Source organism: Arachis hypogaea, chromosome 19 (genome assembly GCF_003086295.3).
Source record: "Arachis hypogaea cultivar Tifrunner chromosome 19, arahy.Tifrunner.gnm2.J5K5, whole genome shotgun sequence".
Lineage (NCBI taxonomy): Eukaryota > Viridiplantae > Streptophyta > Magnoliopsida > Fabales > Fabaceae > Arachis > Arachis hypogaea.
Genome location: NC_092054.1, coordinates 61,866,927 through 61,883,509, shown reverse-complemented (window position 1 = coordinate 61,883,509; position 16,583 = coordinate 61,866,927).

Here is a 16,583-nt window from a genome sequence, read left to right as displayed (position 1 = left end):
TTTTGAGAATTAAGAAATAAAAACAAAAAGGTTAAAATTAAAATAAAGTTACCTAATCTGAGTGATGCACGGAAAACTTGTCTCATAACAAATTTCCTTCGGCAAGTGTACCGAATTTATCGTCAAGTAAAAACTCACAATAGAGTGAGGTCGAATCCCACAGGGATTGATTGATCAAGCAACTTTAATTAGAGGAATGTTCTAGTTGAGCGAATCAGAATTTGGGTTGAGAATTGCAGAAAATTAAATGGCGGGAAAGTAAATAACAGAAAAGTAAATGCTAGAAATAAAGAGCTGAATGTAGATGACGGAAAGTAAATTGCTCATAAAAGTAAATGACAGAAATTAAAGAGAATGGATAAGATCAGAAATGGGGAGTTCATTGGGCTCAGGAGATGTTGCATTCTCCGGATCAATTTCATTTTCATCTCTTCCTCAATCAATGCACTCATTGATCTCCTTGGCAATCTTAAGTGATCGAATTACAATTCCTTGTAATTCAATCTCTCAAATCTTGATCAATAGCCAATTCCTTGGTCAATTTCTCATGAGAAGAGATGAAGTATGGTCACTGATTATACCACATGCATTTTCCAAATCAAGTGTTGAGAGGATTATAGTCACATATCCATCCAAACCTAATTTGGTCCAGCATGAGAAAGCATTTCTAGCATGATCTCTTCATTCCTCTTTCAAGGTTCAGAAGAGATCCAAGTTTGAATAGCTTCTTTTCCAAGATAACTACCCAATTGGATGAAGATCGAAAGCTTTCACGTAAAATCAAGAGAAAAGATAGAAGAAGAATAATGAAAACTAGTATTGATCCATCAAATTAAAACAGAGCTCCCTAACCCAATGAAAGGGGTTTAGTTGTTCATAGCTCTGGAAAATGAAAACAAAGATGGAGAATACATGATGAAACTAGAAGTGCAGAGAAAGTAAAATACAGAGAGTAGTTCTATGCCAAGAGGCTCCCTATATTTTCCAACTCCCTTTTTAATTCAAAGCTACTCCTATATATACTACTCTTCTGATCTTCTAGTTGGCTCTTCAAGTCTTGGGTATGGGTCTTTGGATCTTGAGTTTGAAGCAGTTATCTTCTTCATCGGGCTTGGCTTTACTTGCAGAGAGAAAGTGTGAAGTGGGCAGAGACTTTAGCTCAGGACGTTAGTGGTGTTAACGTTCAGTGAAAATATGGCTTCGAGAACGTTAGTGACAATCACCTTTTTTAATAACGTTCCTCACCCGAGTAAGAGCCACGTTAACCTCAACGTTAGTGGCACAAACGTTGCCACTAACGTTGCCTCTTTGTCCTTCGCACACGTTATTGGGACTTACCTTTCCCAATAATGTTGAGAAGCCTCCTCCTTCCCTACGTTAGAGTCCACGTTAACTTAGTTAACGTGGCTCCTTAACGTAGGCTTGCCAACCTTCGAGAACGTTGGTGACACTTACCTTTGTCACTAACGTTCCAATGCGCCCCTAGCTCCCACGTTAGAGTCCACGTTAACTAGGTTAACGTGGCCTTTATCGTGGTTGTGCTAGCCATCTCCAACGTTAGTGACAAAGGTGAATGTCACTAACGTTGGCTCATCATCTCTCCTCCTCACGTTAGCTTCCACGTTAACTAAGTTAACGTGGGAGTTAACGTTGCTCATTGTGGCTTGTGTGGGCTCCTTCCAACGTTAGTGACAATGTTAGATGTCACTAACGTTGGCGATCACCTTCCTTCTTCACGTTAGCTTCCACGTTAACTAGGTTAACGTGGGAGTTAACGTGGCTTATTGGGGCTTGTCTGGGTTAATCCCAACGTTAATGACAATGTTTGGTGTCACTAACGTTGTCGATCACCTACTTTCTTCACGTTAGCTTCCACGTTAACTAGGTTACTAGGTTAACGTGGAAGTTAACGTGGCTTATTGTGACTTGGCCAACGTTAGTGACAAAGTTGAATGTCACTAACGTTGGCTTTCCCTTTACTTCTTAACGTTAGAGGCCACGTTAACTAAGTTAACGTGGCTCTTAACGTGGTCACTTATAAGCTTGGCCCAACGTTAGTGACAAAGGTAAGTGTCACTAACGTTGGCTCCATTTCCTTTACTCCACGTTAGAGTTCATGTTAACCTAGTTAACGTGACTCTTAACGTGGGCAATGATGGATTCGAGAGCGTTATTGGCGATTACTTTTCTCATTAACTTTGCAAGTTACTCCCATTCCACGTTAGGAGTTACGTTAATTAGATTAACGTGGCTGCTAACGTGGTTCTTCCTTGCTTTCTTTGTCCTGAAATCAAGCAATATTGTGCATCAAAGTTCTAGTCCAAGTCATGGGAAATACAACATCCAATTTGTCATTAAATTCATGCAAAATCCTCATGAAATCATGTAAAGTGCACAATGTATGCTTGAATCAAGAAGTAAGTGAATATATATCCAAAACTAGCTTATTTTCTAAGGAAATGCATGAAACTACCCTAAAAACAGTAAAGAAAAGGTCAGTGAAACTGGCCAAAATACCTTGGCATCACTGAGTAACAAGATGAATCGTCAGTTGTCCAAACTCGAATAATCCCCGGCAACGGCGCCAAAAACTTGGTGTGTGAAATCGTGATCATTCCATCCCTTAGTAACGGCACTAAAAACTCAATACGCACGTTCATGACCTTATATCTGTTTAACAACTTCGTACAACTAACCAGCAAGTGCACTGGGTCGTCCAAGTAATAAACCTTACGTGAGTAAGGGTCGATCCCACGGAGATTGTCGGCTTGAAGCAAGCTATGGTCACCTTGTAAATCTCAGTCAGGCGGATTCAAATAGTTTTATAAAGTGATAAATAAAAGATAACTAGAATATAACTAGGATAGAGATACTTATGTAATTCATTGGTGAGAATTTCAGATAAGCGTATAGAGATGCTTTCGTTCCTCTGATCTCTGCTTTCCTGTTGTCTTCATCCAATCAATCCTACTCCTTTCCATGGCAAGCTTTATGTAGGACATCACCGTTGTCAATGGCTACATCCCATCCTCCTATGAAAATGGTCCAATGCACTGTCACTGCATGGCTAATCATCTGTCGGTTCTCAATCATACTGGAATAGGATTTACTATCCTTTTGCGTCTGTCACTACGCCCAGCACTCGCGAGTTTGAAGCTCGTCACAGCCATCCCTTCCCAGATCCTACTCGGAATACCGCAGACAAGGTTTAGACTTTTCGAATCTCAAGAATGGCCATCCATGGTTCTAACTTATACCACGAAAACTCTAATAGCTCGGACTCGATCCCCTGTATTAGATATCCAAGAGATACCCATTCAATCTAAGGTAGAACGGAGGTGGTTGTCAGGCACGCATTCATAAGGGAATGATGATGACTTTGTCACGATCATCATATTCATGTTGAAGTGTGAATGAATATCTTAGAAGCGGAATAAGTTGAATTGAATAGAAAAACAGTAGTACTTTGCATTAATCTTTGAGGAACAGCAGAGTTCCACACCTTAATCTATGGTGTGTAGAAACTCTACCGTTGAAAATACATAAGTGATAAGGTCCAGGCATGGCCGAATGGCCAGCCCCCAAAACATGATCAAAGGATTAAAAGATAATCCAAAGATGAAAAATCAATAGTAAAAAGTCCTATTTATAAAAACTAGTTACTAGGGTTTACAGAGATAAGTAATTGATGCAGAAATCCACTTCCGGGGCCCACTTGGTATGTGCTTGGGCTGAGCTTGAAGTTTACACGTGGAGAGGTCATTCTTGGAGTTGAACGCCAGTTTGTAACGTGTTTCTGGCGTTGAACTCCACTTTGCAACTTGTTTCTGGCGCTGAACGCCAGACTGCAACATGGAACTGGCGTTCAATGCCAGTTTGCATCGTCTAAACTCGAGCAAAGTATAGACTATTATATATTGCTGGAAAGCCCTGGATGTCTAGTTTCCGAAGCAATTAGAAGAGCGCCATTTGGAGTTCTGTAGCTCCAGAAAATCCACTTTGAGTGCAGGAAGGTCAGAATCCAACAACATCAGCAGTCCTTTGTCAGCCTCTGAATTAGATTTTTGCTCAGGTCCCTCAATTTCAGCCAGAAATTACCCGAAATCACAGAAAAATACACAAACTTATAGTAAAGTCCAGAAATGTGATTTTTAATTAAAAAATAATAAAAATATAATGAAAATTAATTAAATCATACTGAAAACTATGTAAAAACAATGCCAAAAAGCGTATAAATTATCCGCTCATCAGTCGTATGTAGTGGGATTTACTCTAATGGTTGAATTGGGGCATCTCCTAACCCGAATAGGCTATTTGGATATGCTCTGAGTTCTTTTTTCTGTAAGCCGAGCTTGTCGAAGGCAGATTTGAACAGTATATCTGCAGAGCTTCCTTGGTCGACTAATATTTGGTGGAGGTTGGCATTGGCAAGTATTGTGGTAACAACCACGAGGTCATCATGCCCCGGGATGATGCCCGCGGTGTCTTCTTGAGTGAAGGTAATAGTGGGGAGGTCGACCGACCTGTCACCTCCTCCAACATGGTATACCTCCTTAAGGTGTCTTTTGTGCGACGACTTAGAGATTCCTCCTGCTGCGAATCCTCCATTTATCATGTGTACATGTGATGAGTCCATATTTTACGATATATTTTGGTTTGATTTGAGTGGATTTCATCACATAAACCCACATTTATCCATCTAGATAGTATGCTTTTGAGATTTCTTCCTAAATTGTGCTTGAAAGTGAAAACATGCCCTTTTGTACTTAATTTAGTCAATTTTAATTCACTTTAATCCCATTTGGTGCCTTGATGTATTCGTTAAGTGATTTTAGGTTTCCAAGGCAAGTATGGGTTGAAGAAGTGAAGGAAAGAGCATGCAAAAGGGAAGAAACCATGAAGAAATGGAGTTTGGAAGTTTCAGCACGCGTGCGTGCGCATAAGTGCTCGTGCGTACGCATAAGAAGGATTTGCGAGTGACGCGTACGCCTGACCCACATGTATGCGTGACATAAATTACGATAGCTCATTAATGCAAATCGCTGGGGGCGAATTTTTAGCCACCAGAACCCAGTCTAACTCATTTCTGAAGCTATATGAGGCCAAAGTGAAGCTGAATGAAGGGGGCAATTAGGTTTAATTTTTATGATGCTTTCTCTTAGTTTCTAGAGAGAGAAGCTCCCCCCTCTCTCTAGAATTAGGGTTTTATTAGTTACTTTCCTTTTAATTTCAGCATTCAATTCTTGTTTTATTGTAGTTTCATTTATGTTTCTATGCTTTCTTGTCTTTATCTTCATCTTTTTTGTTCTTTTCTCCTTTATGGCAATTTTCATGTTATGAACACTTTTGTTATTTTAATTTTAATTAATGCAAATTTATGTTTCATGTCATTTATTGCTTTCTTTAGTTGTTATGATTTTCTTGCTTTGGTAGCTTTTGAATTTATTTTAATGAAATTTAATATTATTTTATTCTCATGCACACTAAGTGTTTGATAAAATGCTTGGCTTAATTTTCACTTAGTTTTTCTACCCTCTTGGCTTGGAATTGTTGACTTTGGTGTCTCTTGAGTCATTGATGTCCATTCTTGTTTGATATATTAGAGTAGTTAGTTAAGTTGGTTTCCCTTGACTCTATGTCACCCCTAGTGTTGACATAGGACTTAGGGATTGAAATTAACTATACCTATTTGACTTATCTTCGATGTAAGGTTGACTAAGTAGGATTAACTCTTCATAATCATCATATGTTTGTGGTTAATGACTAGGATAGGTAGCCTTAGCTCTCAATTACTTGCCAAGAGGTTTCTTGCATTTTAATCTTCCTTTCCTTGCATTAAATTGCTTTGACTTTTATTGCTTTGATGTTTAATTTCTTGCATATTTAGTTTTCATACTGTTGGTTGAGAAATTAGATGTTTGGGTGGAATTGAGTTGTGGATGTCCATTCCGCATTGTGTGAGAATAGTTAATTGGTTTAGTTTCCATTGACGCTAGTCTTTCACTAAGTAATTAGTGAGTTGAATAGGACTTATGGATTGAGATCAATTATGCTTTTGACTAATTCTCAAGGAGGATTGATTAATTTGGATTGATTCTACACAATTGTCATGTTTGTGGTCTATAACTAGGATAGGACTCCTAAACTCCCAAATTCTTGCCAAGAGTTGCCATTTAAATTCCTTGCATGTTTATTTGCTTCCTTGCTATTTACATTCCCTTGCTCTCTTGCTATTTACATTGCTTACTCTCTCTTGTATTCACAATCCCCATGCTCTCTCTCATAGCAAATAATTGTACATTTCATTGCAACTCCTAGGGAAGACGACCCGGGAGCTAAATACTCTCGGTTTATATTTTGTATTTGAATTTATTATTTGATTGATGCTCAATTGTTGGGTTTGGACTATACTTACAACGGACAAATTCTACTTTTAGTGTGAAAATCCAAACCCGTGCATTTGGGCGTCCATCAAATTTGGCGCCGTTGCCGGGGAGTTGAAATGGTGTATGTTTTTGGCTATTGTAAATATGTTAATATGTAAATAGCTTGCTTTTTGATGGTCTTTGTTGATGGTTAGGATTGGGATCTCGGAGGACATTGGACATTCTAGCATTGGCAGGGAAGTCAAGCACAAGCCACCATAGCAAGGGCTCTCCCAATTGTCTAACTTAAAGACATTAAATAAAAGTGCTTGGTAACATTGTTCTAACTCTTCTTTTTTATATATATTTTGGTTTATTGCATGTTTGTTTGGTTGGTTAGCTTAGAATTAGTTTAATTTTGAGATTTGTAAGTTAATTTTGGTTTGGATCATGAATTTATGGGTTCTTGCATGTTTTGGTTTTTGATTTTGATTGAACTAAGGCTTGGTACCTTAGAATTTTTAAGAAAAAAATTTTGGGAAAAATAGGGCATGTGCGTGCGCACAGCCTTGTGCGCACACACACAACAACAAATTTTCACTTCCTGTGCGTACGCACACAAGCCTTTATACCCCCTGTTCGCAGTGCCAGCACACCTTGTGTGCGCGCATTCCCCTGTTTTCTGCCACCTGTGCGTGCGCACCTTCTCGTGCATACGTACACATGCCCTTTTTCGCAGCCTCTGTGCGGCCGCACAGACGTGTGCGTCCGCACGCCAACTTGCAACCACTCTGGTGGGAGCGTTGGCACAGCCTATGCATGTGAACCCCTGCCCCTTATGCTCTTGAGTGCGTGCACGGACCTATGTGCGCGCGCGCACATGATCCTTCCTCAAAAAAAGTGTTCTGTGTGTACGCACACGTCTTGATCCCCTCTCTACTTGGAGCGTTCGCATGCCTTGTGCAAGCGCACACCTCCCCTGTTTCACCTAGTGTGCGTACGCACACGACCCTGTGCGCATGCACACCCCTGTTTTCTCACCACTACACTTCTTTTCTTCTCTTCTCTCTACTTTTTCTCTTCTTCTTCCTTCCACCCCTCTCTTCTCTTGCTTTTGCCCTCTTCTCTACTTGCTTTACTTTGTTTTGCTTGAATTTCATTTCTACTTTAGCAATTATATTAGTTTTAGTTTAGTTGTTTGTCAATTGAATATGTTGCAAGTGTTTGCTTAATGTTGATTGGGTTGCTTCTTGATTGAATTTTATCAATGCACTCATACTTTGCCTTCAATTACTATCACCTAACTAGATTTGCACATTTACATTTTTATTGCATATTAGGTGAAACCTTTATGAGTGCGTATGAATTTAGAGAATTGAATTGAATTGCTTGTTCATCATGGTTTTTAAGTCAATATAATCACATCACAAGGTCTTTGTTTCTTGTTAATGCTTTGCATTTGTTTGAGTTGACTTGGCTTGATTCTATCAAGACTTGTCACTTTTTGTAACAAACACCTCAACCATGTGATTATTTAATTTTTCCTAAGGATGAATAAGTAATTTTTTTCATCATTATATTGGTTATTATTTGTTGTGCTAATTTACATCACTTTTGCTCTTTCATTTGCATACCTTCAATATCCAATATTTCCTACATTCAATTAACTCTTGTTGCAATTGCCTAAGCTTGCTTATGTTTAATTGATGCTCGCTTATTGCTTGCATCTTAGGCCATTTAGTTGAGGAACTCATGCTTACTTTTTCATTCTGTGGATGCCACGTTAGCCAGCCGTTGTGTGTATTCCATACCACTATGCAAACTTCCTCAATTAGATGCTTATTAACTCTCCTGTTACCATTTTTGTGCTACTTCCCCTATAGATTCCTAATTATACGTTATTTGTTCTTTTTGAGGATGAGACGTGAAGGCGAGGAGCCGGGAGAGGAGAAGGACAGCGAGGAGGGAGATGCCGAGCATACATTGGACTTGGCGATTTCCACACAGCCCGAGCCCCCGCATCCGCCAATTGAAGGTGAAGCTCTTGAGAGACATTCTCCCCGGATCGTGTTCATGCACGGAGGACCATGCAACGCTTAAGTGTGGGGGAGGACTCGTCATTTTGGGGGTGTAAACTTTCTTTTCCCAAACACTTTGCACTCTATTTCTTTTAGTAGGTTTCTTGTATATATTTGGAGTGTTTTTAACTGTCGCATTGCATTTTCTTTTGGTATATATGTCATAGTTTATATCTAGCTATTGCATATTGCATTTTTGCATCTTTTTCTTAGTATATATTCTATAGATAGAAGTTGTGATTGGATGATGTGAATAGTATAGCAGCTAGTTCAATTTTGTCCTAATTGTTCATGTTAATTTTTGTTTGTTGAAAATTAGAAAAAGAACTAGGAAATTTTTTATGAAAATTGCATCCATCACAACATACATACATACATATAGGAAATAAGTTTGGTAAAACAACAAAGAATTTTCAAGAAATCTCTTTTTGGGCATTCCATTGATTAGATTTAAAAATTATTTTTTTGAACATGCTTGAAGCATCTTTTTATGGAACATAGAAAAGAGCTTGAACAAATACCAAGTGAGATTTGAGCTTAAATTATGTGGTTGCATATTTTTAATCACAAAATTTTGTTCTTGTATGGTATAAACTCCTTTTATGAGTGTGATCTTAGATTTGCTTTAGTCTATATGTCCTATATTTGTTGTTTTGGATTGCATTTAGTATGATAGAGGCCATCTTTATATAGCTCACTAACCCATATGGCCAACCCTTGCATCTATCTTTGCAAACTACTTTTTGGGCCTTTAATTCCACTTTGTTCTCATTATAAGCACATCATTCACCCTAAGTGAAAAACCATTATGTCCATTGATTGTATCTTTGATTAGCTTGGGTTTGAGTGTGTGTGTGTTAATTAAGTGTGGGGAGAATTTGTGGAAAACATTGGTAGTTAGTACTTTAGGTGTTCATTGAAAATATTTAAAAAAATGGGTAGTCACTCATGCATCTATTGCTTAAAATATATGCATCTCATTCAAAAAAAAAAAGAGAAAAGAAAAGAAAAGAAAAGAAAAGAAAAAATAAATAAATAATGATAATGAAAATAAGAGATGCATATGTGGTTGAATTGAAAAGAAAATGCGTGAGTGAATGTGAGAAAAGGGATAAATGGGTAGTTAGGTTGTTTTGTTATGTATATAGGATGATATAGGATTAGATGTGATACTTGAGCTAATCAAAGATTCAATCTATTAGCTTACTTAACCATATTAATCCTACCATTACCTAAGCCCCATTACAACCTACAAAAGTCCTCATGATATTTGCATTCATTCATCAAATATTAGTTGATTTTTAGATGACTTGCAATTCTTTGAGAAACATGATTAAAGGAGGATTGAGTGATTAAACCCTACACACTGAGCAATTAGAGTGTAAACACATCCGGTGAGGGTTTCAATTGCTCAATTCTATGTTTCTGTTACTTATCTTGCATCTTCTTGAAAGTTGTTGAAATGAATTTTGAAAATTTCAAATCAAATCTTTGGACATTGATGATATTGCTATATTTGCTTTGTCTTAGCCCTAATTTACTTTGGACTGATTGAGGTTCTTTTGTTTGCTTTTACCAAGCTAAATAGGAATCATAGTGTAGATATAGCATTTAGTATACTTACGTGCATGTAGGTAGTTGCATTAATAATTACCCCTTCATTCATCTCCTTTGGTTGGTTAAGCATGAGGACATGCTTAGTTTAAGTGTGGAGGAATTGATGAGTCCATATTTTATGATATATTTTGGTTTGATTTGAGTGTATTTCATCACATAAACCCACATTTATCCATCTAGATAGCGTGCTTTTGAGATTTCTTCCTAAATTGTGCTTGAAAGTGAAAACATGCTCTTTTGTACTTAATTTAGTCAATTTTAATTCACTTTAATCCCATTTGGTGCCTTGATGTATTTGTTAAGTGATTTCAGGTTTCCAAGGCAAGTATGGGTTGAAGAAGTGAAGGAAAGAGCATGCAAAAGGGAAGAAACCATAAAGAAATGGAGTCTGTAAGTTTCAGCATGCGTGCGTGCGCACAAGTGCTCATGCGTACGCACAGGAAGGATTTGCGAGCGACGTGTACGCATGACCCACGTGTATGCATGGATGGACTTTTGCGCAGCGACGCGTACGCGTGACACGAATTACGTCAGCTCATTAATGCAAATCGCTGGGGGCGAATTTTGGGCCTCCAGAACCCATTCCAACTCATTTCCGAAGCTATATGAGGCCAAAGTGAAGCTGAATGAAAGGGGGACAATTATGTTTAGTTTTTATGATGCTTTCTCTTAGTTTCTAGAGAGAGAAGCTCCCCCCTCTCTCTAGAATTAGGGTTTTATTTGTTACTTTCCTTTTAATTTCAACATTTAATTCTTGTTTTAGTGTAGTTTCATTTATGTTTCTATGCTTTCTTGTCTTTATCTTCTTCATCTCTTTTGTTCTTTTCTCCTTTATGGCAATTTTCATGTTATGAACACTTTTGTTATTTTAATTTTAATTAATGCAAATTTATGTTTCATGTCATTTATTGCTTTCTTTAGTTGTTGTTATGATTTTCTTGCTTTGGTAGCTTTAGAATTTATTTTAATGCAATTTAATATTATTTTATTTTCATGCACACCAAGTGTTTGATAAAATGCTTGGCTTAATTTTCACTTAGTTTTTCTACCCTCTTGGCTTGGAATTGTTGACTTTCGTGTCCCTTGAGTCATTGATGTCCATTCTTGTTTGATATATTAGAGTAGTTAGTTAATTTGGTTTCCCTTGACTCTGTGTGACCCTAGTGTTGACATAGGACTTAGGGATAGAAACTAACTATGCATATTTGACTTATCTTCGATGTAAGGTTGACTAAGTAGGATTAACTCTTCATAATCATCATATGTTTGTGGTTAATGACTAGGATAGGTAGCCTTAGCTCTCAATTACTTGCAAAGAGGTTTCTTGCATTTTTATCTTCCTTTCCTTGCATTAAATTTCTTTGACTTTTATTGCTTTGGTGTTTAATTTCTTGCATATTTAGTTTTCATACTCTTGGTTGAGAAATTGGATGTTTGGGTGGAATTGAGTTGTGGATGTTCATTCCACATTGTGTGAGAATAGTTAATTGGTTTGCTTTCCATTGACGCTAGTCTTTCACTAAGTAATTAGTGAGTTGACTAGGACTTATGGATTGAGATCAATTATGCTTTTGACTAATTCTCAAGGAGGATTGATTAATTTGGATTGATTCCACACAATTGCCATGTTTGTGGTCCATAACTAGGATAGGACTCCTAAACTCCCCAATTCTTGCCAAGAGTTGCCATTTAAATTCCTTGCATGTTTATTTGCTTCCTTGCTATTTACATTCCCTTGCTCTCTTGCTATTTACATTGCTTGCTCTCTCTCTCATAGCCAATAATTGTACATTTCATTGCAACTCCTAAGGAAGACGACCCGGGAGCTAAATACTCTTGGTTTATATTTTGTATTTGAATTTATTATTTGATTGATGCTCAATTGTTGGGTTTGGACTATACTTACAACGGACAAATTCTACCTTTAGTGTGAAAATCCAAACCCGTGCATTTGGGCGTCAGTCAACATGCCTCTCAGGGGTTTGAGGGGACGTTCAGCTCGTCCGATCTCTTCATCCCTTCTTCTCTTCTTCGGTTCATCTATTTCCTATAACGTTCTTTAGATCGTAGCACTCATTGGTAGGGTGCCCATAGACTCGGTGGTATTCACAATATTCTGTCCGACTTCCTCCTTTCTTATACTTAATCGGACGAGGGAGGGATCTTCTCAGTGTTGTATATCTCTCTGTAGACATCCACAAGGGACACCCTGAGGGGAGTGTAGTTTTGGTATTTTCTAGGTTTTTCTGTAGGCTAATCTTCTTTTTTCCTGGACTCTTTATCCTTGTAGGAGAATCCGGATTTTGAGGTTTCTCCTAATCGAGAGTTCTCCTCTATATCAATGTACTTTTCTACCCGCTCTTGTACCTCGTTCAAAGATGTTGGGTGCTTTTTGAATATGGAGTGGCTAAAGGGTCATTCTTGCAATCCATTGGTGAGACCCATGATGGCTCCTTCTGTTGGCAAACTTTGTATTTCCAGACATACTTTGTTGAATCTTTCCATGTAGTTGCGTAGGCTTTTTCCGATCTCCTTGCTTAATTTCTAGTAGGCTTGGGGCATGTTTGGCTTTGTCTTTCTGGATGGAGAATCTAGCTAGGAATTTTTCGGCGAGGTCGTCGAAGCTTGCTATTAATCTTGGCGGCAAACTGTCGAACCACTTTATTACCGTCTTGGTCAAAGTGGTCGGAAAAGCTTTACAACGGATTACATCTGAGGCATCCGTACGATACATCCGACTTCTAAAATTGCTGAGATGATGGCTTGGGTCAGACGTACCATCGTACAATGTCATGTCGGGGGCTTTGAAGTCCTTTGGAACTTTAGCTTTCATGATCTCCTTTGTGAACGGGTCTTGGTCCTTGTGAGGGCTATCTTCGTGGCTGGGTCGAGTGATCTTAGTTTTGAGATCAGCTTCAAGCTTTAGGAGCTTGTCCTCCAGCTCTCGACGCCGTCTTGTTTCTCTTCGAAGGTCTTGCTCAGCCTCCCGCTACCGGTCGGCTTCTTGTTCAAGCTGTTTAAGTCGATGCTGTTGCTCACGGATAGCTTCCAAGATTTCGGTGTTTTGGGGTTGTTTATCTCCCTTGATTTGAGGTGTATCTTTTGGTACGGTATCCGTGATCTTATGCGGCGTTCTGCCCTCCAAGCCAGAGTTGTGATCGTTGTCAAGGTTATCCTCCATGATGATGGGATAACTTCTAGGTTCCCCGGCAACGGCGCCAATGTTCCGAGGGTTACCTGAAACTGAAGGTCAATCTCGAAGGAGATCTGCTGTTGTGGCCAGAGCTGTCGTGTCCGACTTGCTGAGCCTTGAGATGTTGCTGATCCTTGATTACCAGAGGATGGTGGTACCTGCAAGAGACTCCGATGCTTAAGTTAGCACGGGCTTTGAGCAGGTTTTTTTGTGTAGAATCAGAGTATTGAGTTATATCTGGGTGCTTCAATGTATTTATAGTAGTGTGGAGTGACCTCCCTTGAGATAAATTTAGTTATCTTATCTTATCTTTTGTGGGTGAGTCCCCTTATCTTTGGCTAGCTGCCTTTGGGTGGGTTGTGAACTTCTGCTTTGGGCCTGCTTGGGCCCTTATAGCAATTTGGCCGAGCTCTTTGGGAAGAGCTCGGTGTTGACCAACCCTTATAAGAGGTCGGTCGTTTTTGTCTTCATCTAGCCCGGCTCGCCTAACTTGACCCGGGGTATGAACACTATCCAAAACCAATTCAATTCCGGGAGCTTTAATTCCCGGGTCGTCTCCCAAGGACACTTGAGACCAATGAGTGTCTAATTTTGGTTGTGAAGCTCATGAGGTTTTCAATAAAGATATAAACATATAAAGAAATAAAAGAGCATACAAAATTGTGATAAATGAACTAATAAAGGAATTAATGAAGTAACTATGCAATATAGACAAGTAAGGTGTAAAAGGAATTAATGTAAATGTGTATGAAGGAATTAAAGCATTAAAGATATCTTGGCTTGGAGTGAGCTAAGGGTCCTTTCCTTGTTGGAACCACAACTATGACAACTAGAATGGATCAATCTCACTTGATTAACCCTCACATCAGGGAGTAAGTTAAATGAGCATAAGTGTTCTTAACCCACAAATCCTAAATTGCTTGCTAATTACTTTAGCAACAACATAGCGTTAGTGGGAACAAGAACAATTAACAATGCAAGAATTGACACTAAATGTTGGACATTTCAACTCTAGGAACACAATTGCTCACTTTCCCCAAGGCAAGAGATAGAAAACTAGCCCAAAATCATAATTGACATTTTGTCAAACACTTGGTGGGCAAAAACTCTAAACATGGGAAAAATGAGAAAAAGTTTAAAACCAAAAGCAATAAATGATCCCAATCAACAATAAAATCTCAAGAAAGCATGTAACAATCATCAATAATCAAATTCATCAACAAGAAATAAAAATTGCACAAGAGAAGTAAAATTGAACTATAACTTGAAATATAAGAAAGAGTAAGAACAATGTAGCTATAAAGAGTAGTAAAAAAGGGATACTTACAATGGAAGCTAGCAAAATCCAAGATCAAAATTGAAATGGCACTTGAATGTAAAAAACCCTAGTATAAACCCTAATAGAGATGATGAAAAACTTAAAGAAAAACTCTACTAAAACTTCCTACTACTACTCCTAAGCTACCCTAATGTTATGCTATGGTATGGTCTTCATTTCCCCTTCCTTATGAGCTAAATGGCTTCAGAAATGGGCCTCCAAATCACCAAAATCGCGAGTCACGTGAGATTTTAATGAAGGCATGTGCGGCCACCTGTGCGTACGCACAGATGTGTGCGCACGCACACTCTGCCAAAATCTCTACCCATGCGTACGGACAGGGGGTTGTGCGCATGCATACTAGGCGATGCTTGAATGGACGAACGACGCGCGCAATGCGGCTCACGCGCACGCGTGGTTCTGATCTGATGGTTGTGCGTACGCACGTAGGTCTATGCGTACGCACACTTTGCTGAGCTCTTCTGCTTTGATTCTTCATGATTCCTCCACTTTGAATGCTCTTCTTCCATTCTCTCCAAGCCATTCCTACCTTATACCTCTGAAATCACTCACAAATAACATCAAGGCATCGAATGGAAGGTAAATGGAATAAAATTAATCAAATTAGGCATAAAAGAGCATGTTTTCATAATCAAGCACAAATTAGGAGGAAAGTTCAAACGCATGCTATTTAATGGAATAAGTGCAAGTTTATATGATGAAATCCATTCAATTTCAACCAAAAATCATCATCAAATATGGATTCATCATTGTGATACTTTTGAGACTTATCCGAGTTGTATTTGTCTTTTTTCTTTGTTTCTTTCTCTTTATCTCAGGCGTGGTAGTGAGAGTTTTGCCTAGGGAGTGTTTCCCTTAGTCGAGCATTTTCTTCCACGTTGATGTATTTTTTTGCTCATTCTTGTACCTCGTACAAGGAAGTCAGGTGCCTTTTCATATGGATAAGGAGAATGGTCCTTCCTTGAGGCCATTAACCAACCCCACTATGACCGCTTCTGTAGGCAAGTTTTGAATTTTCAGGAAGGCTTTGTTGAATCTTTTCATGTAAACTTGAAGAGTTTCTCCGACTTTTTGCTTGACCCCGAGGAGACTTGGAGCGTATTTGACCTTGTCTTTCTGGATGGAGAATCGGGTAAGAAAACTCCTTGCAAGGTCATCAAAACAAGTTATAGACCAGGGTGGTAGACTATCAAACCATTTCATCGATGCCTTGGTTAACATCGTCGGAAAAGCTTTCCAACGAGTTGCATCCGACATATCGGCCAAGTATATTCGGCTTTTAAAGTTTTTTAGGTGGTGTCTTAGGTCGGTCGTTCCATCATATAAGTCCATGTCAGGGATTTTAAATTTTTTGGGAACTCTAGCCCACATGATCTCTTCGATGAATGGATCTTCTCCTCCAAAAGGGGTGTCTTCTCGGTCTGCATGGTTGCTCCGACCTTTACGGTTAGCTTTCAGTTTTAAAAGATTTTTCTTTTAATTCCCCTCATCGTCGTACTTCTCTTATGAGGTCTCTTTCTAATTTTCATTATTGCTCTAGCTCCTGCTCGAGCTACTCCAGTTGTCCCTAATGTCCATGCACTAGATCCATAAGCTCTGGTTTACAATGTTCTCAAGTGGATGGATTTTCGAATGTTTTCTTCTAGGTTGGGGGTTTCGTGAAGTCTCCTCCCCATTGTGGTCGTCCGGTCTACCTTGCCATGGAGGTAGTACGAGCGCACGATCGTCATTGTGATATTCTGGCTCAAATTTGGATGTTGTATGTCCGTCTTCCAGACGATCATCTGCCATGATTAGGTGTAGACTTGTGGGTCCCCAACAACGGCGCTAATATTTCGAGGGTTACCTGAAACTGGGTTGTTTTGGGCCTAAACATGTGGTCTAGGCTCCTTTAGGGGTAGCGTCTGACGTCTACTGGTATTGAGGTACCATCGTCTGAGTTTCTCGTGACGATATAGGGGGTGGTACCTGCAAGAGACTCCGATGCTTAG